Source organism: Chamaea fasciata, unplaced genomic scaffold (assembly GCF_029207755.1).
Source record: "Chamaea fasciata isolate MVZ Bird 193981 ecotype frontalis unplaced genomic scaffold, bChaFas1.0.hap1 SCAF_12, whole genome shotgun sequence".
In the NCBI taxonomy this organism is placed as follows: Eukaryota; Metazoa; Chordata; class Aves; order Passeriformes; family Sylviidae; genus Chamaea; species Chamaea fasciata.
In genome coordinates, this window is record NW_027094097.1 from 18,668,025 (window position 1) to 18,682,374 (window position 14,350).

General features: G+C 41.4%; 1 protein-coding gene across 1 annotated transcript in view; it reads right to left on the reverse strand.

Annotated features, from left to right (window-relative positions):
• LOC136296075 (transcription initiation factor TFIID subunit 4-like) overlaps window positions 1–14,350 on the reverse strand; it is a 148,255-nt gene that overhangs the window by 56,424 nt on the left and 77,481 nt on the right. The gene's annotated exons all lie outside the window — the stretch shown is intronic.

A 14,350-nucleotide genomic window follows, 5' to 3' on the forward strand; every position in this document is an offset into this window, starting at 1 on the left:
TCATGTAAATAAAATAGCAAGAGAACGAGCATAATACTTAATTTTCCTTTTCATGTTTTATGCTTATTCCTCATTTATTGCAGATACAAATAACAACACAATAAATCAAGGTTTCCAACTGCAAGTCACACCACCTCTCCAAAATCAAAGACTACTTATCCTACGTGAATAAGCATCTGCTTAAGGGGCATTATTTGTTTTCTCTCTTGTTTTTCTGCTTTAAAGAACTGCAGTTACATTAAGCTTAGGACTTTAAGAATCCCTCAATTAATTCTATTCAAAATTGTTTTTTCTTGAAATCCTTTTTCACCAATAGATGAAAGGAGTGCAATAGTTGCACTATTATTGCAGTATAAAAAATGCCTACATTCCCAACATGTCATAATTTCTACCTTTTGTGTGAGAATAAATAATATAAGTGAATAATCAAAGAATCAGATTTGCATTAGAAAGGAAATGAGATGATCTAAAATGTACCTCCTTACCTTCTTCTTTCCAAATAAAATATTTTTAATCTTTCACTCTTCCTTCTGCTTTTCCTAAAAACACTCATCCCCATCTCTAAAACGAGAGGGTTAATTAATTTTCAATTTATTGTATATTGAACCTTTGATTTAGATTTTTACAATCCTTCAACGTATTACAAGTCTAAAATGTGTGTCACCACCAGCAGAATATAATTCTTCACAGAAAAAAACTCCACTATGCTTTTTGCTCTCTATTCCTTGGCATATTATCATAAGTAAGGAGAACTATAGATTATGTCCTCATTACAGGCTCCTCTTTCTCACAATCTTGGGGGAGAAAAATTCTGACTTTCCTCTTTGAATTTTAAGGGTAGAAGGGTAAAACTTCCTTATGTTCTAAAATTGATGCTCAAAATACTAATGTCTAAAAAACCCCACATTTTTCTGCCCAGTCCAGTGTTAAAAATATGGGAATTAAAATACTGTCCCCTGAGAAATAATTGTTCTACATGCCCTTAAAGGTTGTTTTTTGGCTAGAAATTCGAAGAGCATTTAATGATGTTCCATTACAGAACCGATCAGCTGTTTCAAAGCAGTTTTAAATTCACAATAAACACTCTCAGAGATCACAAGGAGAACACTGGAATCATTAGTTTGCTGTGTTCATTTTCCCCTTCTTGTCTATGTGCACTTCCCAACTTGCCTCGGATCCCACCCAGCACAACCCTGCCTAGGACAGCTCCAGACCCAGGCTGGAAGTATCCTCTTTTAACATCAAGGCACAATGGATAATCTGCTAACAACTGAACTCTGATCTGCCATATGCACACAGGAAGGATTCAGCAAACAACCTGTCACAAACGCTTACTGTTCCACAGAGCAGCTCACAGAGCACCGGGCTCTGCACAGTGTGCTGCACACCCAGCACATCCCTGCACACCCAGCACCATCCCCTGCACACCCAGCGCATCCCAGCACCATCCCCTGCACACCCAGCACCATCCCCTGCACATCCCTGCACACCCAGCACATCCCTGCACACCCAGCACCATCCCCTGCACACCCAGCACCATCCCCTGCACATCCCTGCACACCCAGCACCATCCCCTTCACACCCAGCACCATCCCCTGCACATCGCTGCACACCCAGCACATCCCTGCACACCCAGCACCATCCCCTGCACACCCAGCACATCCCTTGCACATCCCTGCACACCCAGCACCATCCCCTTCACACCCAGCACATCCCAGCACCATCCCCTGCACTCCCAGCACCATCCCCTGCACTCCCAGCACCATCCCCTGCACACCCAGCACCATCCCCTGCACATCCCTGCACACCCAGCACATCCCTGCACACCCAGCACCATCCCCTGCACATCCCTGCACTCCCAGCACATCCCAGCACCATCCCCTGCACACCCAGCACCATCCCAGCATCATCCCCTGCACACCCAGCACCATCCCAGCATCATCCCCTACACATCCCAGCACCATCCCCTGCACACCCAGCACCATCCCAGCACCATCCCCTGCACTCCCAGCACCATTCCCGCACACCCAGCACACACTGCAGCCCACTGCATTAAAAACCTCCACGTTCTTATCTGCATCTGAAATAACAAAAACAGGGGATGGGAAATAGACACGAAACAGGCACACCCAGAAATCAGTGCAAAATCACAGAATTTGATTGACTGCAATTGATTTTCAAATAAATTGCATACACAAACACAGCTTACTTTGTATATACAATTGCAGAAGTATTTTACATTTAAGCAAAAGCGTTAGGTGCAGCTGATAACAATAAATCCTAATTGTCCACAGGAGTTGTTATGATATGAGATCATATCTAATACCAAAGGGACAAAATCTGTTTGTTTTGACTATTGCTACTGATATCAACAGAGTTATGCCATAGTTACAGTGGTGTGGCAGAAGAACTCAATTATGACATTATATGTAAGAGACACATTTAAAAAGTGACAGGAGCAAAAATGCACTCAGAGGTACATGGGGCAAAAATAAAAATCACCAACACAAAACAATCAGATCATTCTCCTACTTGCTACAGAGCCTACCACATGTCCTCAGCATTCCTGAATGCTGCCATGCCTGCTAAGGCAGACATTTCCTTACCCACTGGATTTAGGACATTTGTTTTTCAATTTTCAGTACTTCCCAGAAATTATTTCTCCACATAGCTAGATGGACAGATGAACATTTTTTTAACTGAGGAATTATTTTAAAGCCTCAGTTAAAATTACCTGAGGATATTTATGAAATGTACACTTGTGGTTTCTTTCTTTTGTACAACTGAGCCGATCACAGAAATCACCATATACTGCAATGTTAAGAGAAGCATCCATTGACAAATTTAAGAAATATATGCAATTTAGACAACATAACTATGTACAAGGTAATCAAATATTATAGTAGCTCTCCATCCAAATAATCAAATAAATAAGAGAGCTGAACACTGTCCCATATTATTGAAACCCAGCACCTTGTGCTGAGCACCATGACTGCACACAAAACACACAGAAGGTTAGTTCAATAGTTAAGTATATTTTATCTCTATGTAAATTACCAGATTAAACCTTGACAAAACTGGGATAAAAAAATGGTCTCAGGAAACTTTGCCAGTCCCTCATGGCCTAAAGTTACCTTTCTCCTCTGCTAAAATTCAGAGTATTTTTTGGTTTCTGCACCCTAAAATAAAGTACAAGTTTTCAATCTGAGACCTAATTACAGAAGCTCATAGGATGAGCTAATGGAGCTTCAGATTCTTTACGTGTTCCCATGCAACCTGAAGGTCTGTATCTCTCTATCTTTCAGTCACCTAGATCACTAAAAAGGTAAAACCAGCAAAAAGATGCAAACAAGTTATTTCTTAGAGGGAGGAAAAAATCATCCCATACGTTTGTTTTCTGACGCACCTTAGTACACAAGAGATTCCTGAACATACTGCTTAAGAAGGAAAGACTAGCAAATGCTGATGACAGACCATTATTAAAAGAGAGAACAATTTTGCTGAATATTGAATTTACTGTTCCTCAAAAGAGGAAGATGGAAGTAGTTGATTTAATTAACCAGCAGCATATGCAGTGAAGTAATGATGTGTATTCAATAACCTTCCCAAACATTACCTGTCACACCAAGGCAGGGCAGATATCCTGGATATTCTACAGGTACCCCCTGAGAGAGCCCATCTCACCTGTCCAGAGCTGGGACGTGGCCACTACAGCCACCAACTGCTGGGCTGCCTTCAGACTAAGGGCTCTGAGAAAACACAGATCACCCTTTCTCAGAATTTAAACACAGTTTTGGAAAATAAACAGACAAAAATTATTCTGTTTCTCATAAAAACATGCTCTCTTCTCACCAACTGCACCTCTAGTATGTGCCCAGCAGAGTGAACATTCTGCTCCTTGCCTGTTGTCCTGGACACAATTAACACCTGAGTTTGGCACTTTTGCTTTATTTTCCCATTTAGTATTTTTGCACCTTCCTAAAGTTTACTTAAATTATCTGACACGTTTGCCAGACATGCGCTCTTCTGCCAGGACAGATTTTTTTATTGTTACTATTTCTTTTTTTAATAGTAGATTTTCAAGCACCTCACCACATGAATATGGCTTTTAGCCATTAAGAGAAATCCTCAGAATCTACATGGTGCTATTTCTGTTTCAAGAATATAAACGTCTGTTCTGGATATAAATACATTTTCTACTTGTGGAGGGAAAGAACACAGCAGTGTAAGAGGCTTACTCTGTCCTTCATGGCTGTGCAGAGTCAATAAACCCATGAACTGTAATTGCATCACACTGGGTTTCAACTTGCTTCACTTCAACCCTACCCGACATCGAGGTATCAGTTTTAGGAAGCTGTAACACCTCAGCATACAAACACTCATCAGCATAAATGCATGTAACATACCTTCCCATTCCAGGGAATCAGCTATTTATGACCATTTCCATGGAAATGTTGAAGTTAACCACCAATTCAGCAGCAATTTGTAATACTAAATGAAAACAAAACTCTTTCAAATCATTACTCAACTGCCCGTAACATTAAAAATGCATTAATACCTCTCAAGTGCTTGCATTTTAGAGAGAATCATTTAACCTTTAACAAACATATTTGAGAGGAAAACAGTCTATATTGTGAATGACAATAAGAAATTTTATTAATTTAAAAGATTACTACTACTACTACTACTGCAAGGTAGCTACTTTCTCAGGGTATGTTGAGCAGTATCTCATTATTCAGCTAAGATGATGTAACTACTCTTTCACAGGCTGACACAGTATTTTTAAACAAGACTAAACTAAAAATAGGAAATAGATGCTAACACACCTTTCATGACCCCTGCGTGTTACTGCCCAGCCACCTAGCTTGTAGTTTAGAGGAGAGCTGCACAAAATCTAGCTACAGTCAGAAATGTGGAGTGATTAGTTAACCAAAATGGACACTTTTTACCCTCCTGTAAATGGTATTAAATATTCTGAAAAAATGGGCTGGCAAGGAAGTTTAATATTACTGCTTAAAATTTTACTACTTCATTTCAACTTTTCCTTTAACTGTGCTCCCATGGACTCTTTCATCATCCACTACCAGGTTGGAAACAGATCCCAGATTTTCTGAAAAGCGGTGTGCTCTATATGAAATGTACACATTCCAAACGAGGCGCTGCCCTTGCGAGAGGAACACGTGGACACCCGCCCGGACCGCGGCTGGGAGGTGGCAGTGGGGAGCAGGGGGTGCTCTGTGTGTGGGGCTGGCACGAACAGGAGCCGGCCAGGGACACAGAGATGGGATGGGATGTGCAGCCCCAGCCCCAGCCGGGACACGCAGAGCCGGGATGGGATGGGAGATGGGATGGGAGATGGGATGGGAGATGGGATGGGAGATGGGATGGGAGATGGGATGGGAGATGGGATGGGAGATGGGATGGGAGATGGGATGGGAGATGGGATGGGAGATGGGATGGGAGATGGGATGGGAGATGGGATGGGAGATGGGATGGGAGATGGGATGGGAGATGGGATGGGAGATGGGATGGGAGATGGGATGGGAGATGGGATGGGAGATGGGATGGGAGATGGGATGGGAGATGGGATGGGAGATGGGATGGGAGATGGGATGGGAGATGGGATGGGAGATGGGATGGGATGGGATGGGATGGGATGGGATGGGATGGGATGGGATGGGATGGGATGGGATGGGATGGGATGGGATGGGATGGGATGGGATGGGATGGGATGGGATGGGATGGGATGGGATGGGATGGGATGGGATGGGATGGGATGGGATGGGATGGGATGGGATGGGATGGGATGGGATGGGATGGGATGGGATGGGATGGGATGGGATGGGATGGGATGGGATGGGATGGGATGGGATGGGATGTGCAGACCCAGCCCCAGCCGGGCAGGCACACGCAGAGCCGGGATGGGATGGGATGGGATGGGATGAGATGGGATGGGATGTGCAGCCCCAGCCCCAGCCGGGCAGGCACACGCAGAGCCGGGATGGGATGGGATGGGATGGGATGTGCAGCCCCAGCCCCAGCCGGGCAGGCACACGCAGAGCCGGGCGCTTCGCCTCGGTCCCCTCGGGGCAGCGCATGTGACGCGAGCGCCCGGAGGATCTGGGGGCAGATGAAAGCTGGCAGCTGTGGCTGCCTCGGGCGCTCGAGGCTGCCAAACAGGGCTTACAAACACGTTAGCTCAGCAGCAGAATTAAAGCCCTCATTCAGGTTTGTTTTGGAGCAAGAAACCAATGCGCACAGAGGGGATGGGGGAAAATCTGCCCTGCAGGCTTGAGCCTAAATACACCTTGACCTCCCCCCGCAAGCTGCTACAGACTAGAGCCGGCTTGGCTAAGGGACCAAATCATCTAAATAATAATTTATGTTGTTGTCCAAGCAACCTCCTCAGTTTCCGACAAGCAGACACAGCTGACATTTGCTGCCCTCTACTTATTAAACAGGCAATCATATTCTAAAGTGCTGTTATTCAGCCAAATTAGCAAGAAAGTAAATCTGTTGCAGTGTTCAGATAAAACAGTTATGTGATTTTTCCACATTCACAGCTTGTTCCAGGCACTTTTTTTCTTTTTCCCCCCTGTCTACGCCAGTGTGATAAATTGTTCTTAACAAGGTTGTTTCTACCTGAGGAAGATCCATATTTAGACAGAACACCACTGAAGCAAAAGGAGAACAGGAAATTCAGTCTTGGCCTCTCCCTTGCTCAAACTGATCTGGTGTATGGATATATATATATACACACACACAGAGAGTGTGTGTGTGTGTGTTTTTATTTAAATAGATTTTAAAAAATTAAAAAATTCTTTCAGAAAAGGAAGTACCATTGCATGCATTCCTTGCTGCTTCTTCTGGAACCTCTGGATGCAATTGTCAGTACTCAGGACAGGCAAACTCAAACCAGCCTTATCACAAATCTTACACACCAACCATGGAAAAGAATAGCTCCCTTATCTCTCCGCCAAGATTGGTTGTCCAAGTATCCAAAAGGGATTGGAAACAGGGGGCTGCCACCCTCTACTTGTTCAAAATCAAAAAGTAACTCCTACAGACATGAAAGGAAAATACAGGAAGGAAAACTACAGGAGATCGGAAGGTCTGAAGATTCTACTGTAACCACCTTTAAAAAAATTCATTTTACAAGAGGAAGTTCCTGCTGGAGTATTTTGGTGAAATTCAGAAAAGCCAAGTCACCTTCCGCTTCAGAGATTCTTTGCATAAAGCTTTTACCATTCTAAGTCCAAGTTCTGGAATAAAACATTTAAGTAGTCCTGTTGCTGTATAAGGAGAGGCTACTTATTTCAACAACCTTGTGTTGTGTTAGGCAGGACTCCATCAGGGTGTGCTCTGGAAGGTGATGGAGACAACAGGGATGGCTTTCTCCTTCCCCACCACCTTTCTGCTTTAAAAGAATGAATCAGGTAGAGCAGACTTTATAACAGGTATTGCTCTTCTGGAACTGGTCAAACACAACCCAAATATATTTCATACCAGAACTAAATTCTATTTTGAAAATGAGTCTTGAGTTTTCTCACTAGTTTTACTTGAAAATTAAGAGTACACAGTCACTTACAATTTTGTTGGGAAATATGAGAAAACAAAAAATAATCACAAAGAGAAAAGCCAACTTTTAAAGGTGTATACAACTCTTAATTGTTTCATGTCCCCATTGTCAGAGCACTAAATAGGAGCCCTTTTGGTAGCAAGGTGAGAAAATCACTATTTCATTGGTTATGAATAGCTGCTGAAGTCTCAAACAGCAGATTGCACCAGGACAAATACACTTGTCATAAAAAATCTAAGGAAATTACATTGCTGTTGGGTTAATTTGAAGATTAATACCTTTCAAATACTCGGTGAGACATCAGCTAAACAAGGAACAACGCTTGACTGGACAGCTTGATTTCTTGTTCCTTTCCCTTGTCACACTCACAGATCCCAATGTTTTGGCTTGGAAGGGAACTTAAAGATCCTCACATTCAATGGGCAGGGACACCTTCCACTGTCCCAGGCTGCTCCAAGCCCTGTCCAACCTGGCCCTGGACACTGCCAGGGATGGGGAAGCCACAGCTTCTCTGGGCACCCTGTGCCAGAGCCTCCCCACCCTCACAGGGGAGTTTTTTTTACTAATACCTAATCTAAACCTACTCTCTGTCAGTGTGAAGCCACTTCTCCTTGTCCTGTCAATCCAGGCCCTTGTAAATAGTCTCTCTCCATCTTTCCTCTCAGCTCCTCCAGGGACTGGAAGGTCACAGTTAGGTCACCCTGAAGCTTCTCTTCTCCAGGTTGAACAATCCATGCTCACTGTCTCATTTTGTTTTGCATAACCCCCTGCTCTCCAAGCTATGCAACCTCATTTTTCCTGCTTAGAAACATCTCCCATACAAAGTCTCACAGATCTGTTGTCCAAGCAACCTCCTCAATTTCTGACCTTTGTGAGGAACATACATGGATCCTTCTCACACAAGGCACTGACATTGGTGTAAACCAAGTTCTAAGAATTTGTTTTCAAGGAAGGAAGTATAAAAAAAGATAAAGGAGTATTCTTACTTTATCCTATGAAGATGGTGGCATAAAAAGAGTTTGTTACTTAGGAATGGCTGTGTATTTAGCTCCTCTATCAGCAAAACAGCATTTCCCTTTAAGAATGCTAAACCCAACAGTTTTCATCAGTCATGAAAAATAAGCATTCATGTTAACTAAACAAGAGCTGGGCAGTATGTGTATGCTGGAATAATGCATCACTACGGAATGCCACCAACTTGATATTGTAGAAGAGAATTATTATGTCGGACAGCATGGGATTTAATTTAGATTTCTGGCACACTAATATGGTAAGCTTGGGTCAAGCCTGGGTTAGAGGAAAGACAAAAAACAAAAAACCCAGCCCTTGACTAAGCTGTAATTAATATACATTTTACCTAAGCAGGAATAAATAATTTGACTCAGCTGGAAGATACCATGGCCATTCCTCTGATCCCCTGGCATTTTTCTTTCAATTATCCACTTTCTGACTCTCTGTAGAGAAAGGTGACACCACACTCCAGCCAGACAACTTGCCCCAACTTCTGCTCTAAGCCCAGGAGAACAGGGTGGAATTGTCATCACCTTCAATTTTACCAAGAGGTATACCAGAAGTTCTGCTGAATAGTAAGATTGGTATTGACCAAAGTTCTTCAGGACTTGTAGAATTCATTGCAGGGCAGTACCTCATCCTTGGAAATCTGGAAGACTTACACACCAAGGTCCATATGTAATAAACTTATTACTGGCTATAGATTATCTTGTTTCCCCAGCACCATTTGCACGTGCAAATGTAATGCCATTCCTCTCTTGTCTTTGGTTTTAAGTCTTACAATCAAAATCAGTCATCAGAATTTGGGACTGCTACCATAATGTACCTGTACATCTAAAGCAATATCTGCTAAAAGGAAAAAAAAAACCAGCTAACACAAGCAGTAAATTAGATAATGCAGCAGGACTTCCAGAGAGTTATTTTTACTGGTAAGATAGGACCATTCCTCTCTGAGGTGCAAGTTTAGCACTAACATTTTAGGTCACTGCAACAACTTTGTAACTTCAGAAAAATCTTGTACTCTGAAGCCAAACCCAGGGCAGCATTGCAGGAGCTTAAACCACATGGGAATGGTCAAAGCATTTTTCTGCATACAAACAACAGACCTGTGGTACAGGGAAAGTATAAAAAAAGTGACTGTTATCTGACTTTCTACATGTATTGACAAAAAGCCTGCATTCCTTCTGCATCACAGCTGTAGCACTGGTAACCTGATGCAGAAGACTATTCATGAAATAGTTATTTCACTGTTCTGAGGAATCAGTGTTGCCTCAACACTGCTTCATCATTACTGCAGGTATCACATTCGTAGCTTTTCCTTCTTTCCACCTACTGGCACTCAGATGGGTTAGAGAGCTACATGGAAATTTAATTTAAATTTATTCCTGCTCAAGTGCCCCATTTCTCAGTGGACTGTGTTATAAGAAACCGATTTAAGATAAGATTGTTGCTTTGAAATCAATATTTTTATGTCAGGCATGATAAAATAGAAAACTTACTTAGACTTTTCATCACTGAGACACTGCTTCAGTAGTACAATCTTTAAGGAATTTGGCTTTGCTGAAACGGTGAAAAAACAAACTTGCCAAAAAAACCCCCAAATCCCTTTCACTAACTACGATAACTGCAGTAAACTATCATTTAAATATTTTAAAAGAAACCACTCCTACTGAGTTGATACATGAAAATTAGTGTGGTGACAAGAACTTTAGTGTAAAACTGTTTTCCTATTGTAGTCACTAAGTATATGGTGCTGGAGTTTCAGTACAAGTTCTGGGGGATTTTTAACCTCTAAGGCAAAGTCAGAACCACATAACATATACCATATACATCCTAGGATGTACATATTTCATTATTTTGAAGAGAAGGATCCTATAGCTTCTTCTAGAACTCTATCTGCTAACAGTCTATGTATTTTACTGCATATAACTCAAAAAAGGGTACAGGTCAAAGTCTAAACCTCAGCCCAGCAAGGCTCTTGTTCCAGAGGACACAAGGCCAGGGCTTCCCACACTGCGCTGCCCTTCTGGGAGCACAGAAAAGCCTGTGTGTGCTGTGCTCCTGCAGGAAGCCAGCACCCCCAGAGCTCCTGGCCCGGGGAACCCTCCCCAGCCCCTTCAACGACAAAGGACCTTCACCAGCCCTGGCAGCTGGGCCAGCTCTGCTGCCAGGGCACACAAAGGGCTCTCCTGTGTCCTCCCCAGCATGCCAAGGCTTCTGGGATGAATATCAACAGGTCAGAGACTTCCCTTGCATGGCTGATAAGCACATCTGAGAACAGATTCCACAGGGTGTTATCTAACCTGATCTGGGGCCTGGATACATGCCCAGACATTTATGGTGTCTGGTTCAAGCTTTCATTATTATGCCATATTCTTGGTTGGTGATGACACAAAAATTTGAACCAAGTTTATCTTTCAGGATCAAGCTCAGCTACTTGACTTTTAAATTAAAGCACTTTTTAGACAACAGACCCTGATATGCAGAATACTCCTGATAGAAAAGAAGTTGAGGATCTTACCCTCCCTGCCTTTCCCTTTAAACCATTTCTACCATTAATTACTAGGTGTTGACTCAGATATTCCTAATCCTGATCTCCTCCTACTATCAGTTATATGTCCTGTTTTATATTCCATTTAATGAAGCTTTTTAAGGAAATTAAAGAACTCAAAATTTGTTTAACTTATATTTGTGACTTCCAGATTACATAAATCAGTGTATTTCCTAAAACTTGATATGAAAAGCTTTAGTCATGCTTTGTTCACTGAAGCTTATCAGGGCTAGTTTAGCAAAACTTAGTTTCAGTGATTTTTTAATCACTCTCTAACAACAGCAGTCTCCGCAAAAACTTAATTATGTGTTGGCTAAAATGCAAAATTCCACTGCTTATGATTAAACCCTGTTTACTATTAATTACAACAATTAATATAAAAGTTAATAAAAACCATTAATTAGAAAAAATAATTAGGAAAGTTATATAACTTCCAACGAAACAGACACTGCTCACAAATGATGCCATTACTTACATAAAGTTGTACCAAGTCAGACCTCTCAGAACTTGTTACAAAGCAATGCAACAAGTAAGAGCTGAAAAGCGTTGCTTTCCCTGAAACAGCCTCGATGGAAAATATTTTTCAGTTATTTATTAAATAGGTTTACCATTGAAACAATCACATGATGTCCACTGAAAAAATGCTGCACCAACTGAGAAGTGTGAAAGCAAATGGAGAGTTTTGAGGAATAGAATCCTCCACAGGCACATTCTGCTACTGCTTTCACTCGAGTCCATTTGAAACAAGTTATTACCAAAGCAAAATAAGTCACTCAAACTGAAATCAGAGTGGGTTTGCACTGACTTAAGCAAACCTTTGCCAGTCTGGGTGTGAATGAAAGCTGACTGTTATGTCTTGTCTCTGCAGAAAGATCCCACATAGATGGGCCTTCCCTTTGTTTGGGTAAGTATTTAAATGCAGTTTAAACTTGATTTATGCCAATTTGGTTTAAACAATACACAGAGTGGTCTGAACACTGGCTAATAAATGGATCAAGACGGAGTTACAGAGAAAAAAACCATAATCTTCACCTAATCAAATTAATTTTAAAACGTGTTCAAAGGATTCCACTTACACTGTCTTCATGGCACTAAGAAGCAAGAAGGAAACTTTCAACTGGTAGATGTTCTGTGAAAGAAATTAAACTAATCTTTTTTTCTTCTTAAATTAGGAAGAAAAACAGAGCGTTACAGAATGAAGACTCCAAAATATCCATAAAGGAGAATGTTTTGGAACAAATACCCTTTCCTAGTTTTCTTTCTTTCCTCTTCATCCTATTATCCTTGTATTGCTACCTTTATTTTGCATTCCAAGACAGCATTTTCCAGAGTTCCTTCAATGTTCTGAATAGTTTTTTTTTTTTCCTTTTAAGGAAAGATTTAGAAGACTTTAAGACTTGAAATTACTTCTTTTGGTACCTCACTTTGTCTGACTTTTGTCAGTAGTGTCACTGTTCAAACTGATTAAAGCCTGAACCATTATCCATTTTCAGAACATAATAATGGTATTATCAGCTGTTTTGCTGCGATGAAAAACATCCCAGCTATCTGACAATCACAGCATTAGACAAATAACACAACTAGAAGAGCTGCAGGTTACTCGGGTGTCCTCTTTGTGCTTTTTAAAACACTACCCAACACCACTTTACTACAGGCCACAAGAATATCTGTGCAAAAAGGTCTTCAGGCAATATTCAGGATGCAGAAATCATGGAATCACAGCTTCAAAACCAGCTCATTACTGAAGCTGACAATATTTTATTCACCAGCTTATATAAAACCTGGAAGAAATGCAATTTTTCTCTGAGCTATGGGTTGTAAGCACATTTAAGAGTAGCCCAGCTGGCAGTGAAGTCTTCAATTTTTTTACATTTTTGTTGGCATTGATTCAAACCTTTTAATTTCAAATGACAAATCCATGCCAAAGACAATCTTTTATAATCGACCTAATCAACTTTTTATACTATAAAATGAGTATGTTTTTTTTTATTATTTTGGCAGTGCCAATATCGTTTGAGATGTCAGCATATATCCAGTATCCAATGCAGAAAAAAATATGAACAATCTTAAAACAACATCTTGCCAGTGCCATGCCACACTCCCCTTTGCAAAAGAAAATGGTTTTAGTAACTAAATTTTAATATTTTAAGTGAAAGTCTCTAGAGCTTTCAAACCCTGATTACTAAAACCAGAGCCAGCTCAGTGCTGCAGCCGGGCAGTGCTCCTGCAGGGCAGTGCTGCAGCCACACACGGGCAGTGCCACAGCACCAGGCTCCCTCACAGCTTTTGAGGAACAGCAGCTCCACTCTGACTACTGAAAAACGTGGGGTTGCTACCCCCTGTAATTTACTTTCACTTCCAAGGGCCAAGAAAGGATGCCCAGGAAAGCCAACACTGATGCAGCAGCAATGCATTTAATCGCAGCTCTGTTCACTGCCAGCAGCATGGCACCTTCAGTTCTCAGCTCAACAGCCCTTTGTGCCTGCCACCAACTGCTCTCAGAAATCTGATTCTTCCTTTGCATACACTGGCTACACAGAAACCCCAAGCACTATTAAAATCCTGCCTCTTTTCCTGCCAAATTACTCGATTACTCTATTTCATTTCAATACTTGCTTGACAAATCTAACTCTGGAAACACTAAGGCCTGGTCTAATGTTTACAAGAACTCATTTCAGCAAGTCTCGCTACATAATCACAGAATGAAATGAAGAAAAATAAAACTCATCCATGTATTTGGATTTTTTTGACTGTTATATACATAAAATCTGTGTAGCTAACGGGACTCCAGAATACTGCCAAGAGGGAAACAAAACAGGAAGAACAGGTCAATACAAAAGAACTTGGTAAATGCGTTTTTCTGTACATCTTACCTTCCAGTGCATAATTATTACCTGCAAATGTGTACCTCCAAACAAGGTGGCTAAAAAGAATGGCATCATTTTGCTGAAATTGCTTTCAACTGAGGGATATTTTAATCTTTCTAATTGATTTAAGTTACAACCCAATCCTAAGGCATGAGATGCCTTAAGCAAAGGACAGTCACTCGTTTATAGCAAATTAAGGTACTCTTAGGGTAACACATCACAACTTCATGGGAAATGATTTGATATTTTTTAGATTATTGTAATTTAGACAAATGAGTAAACAGTCCACTGAATCACAGGGTAGAGAAAATGATTGGCAATTACATTACTTGAAAGAATGTT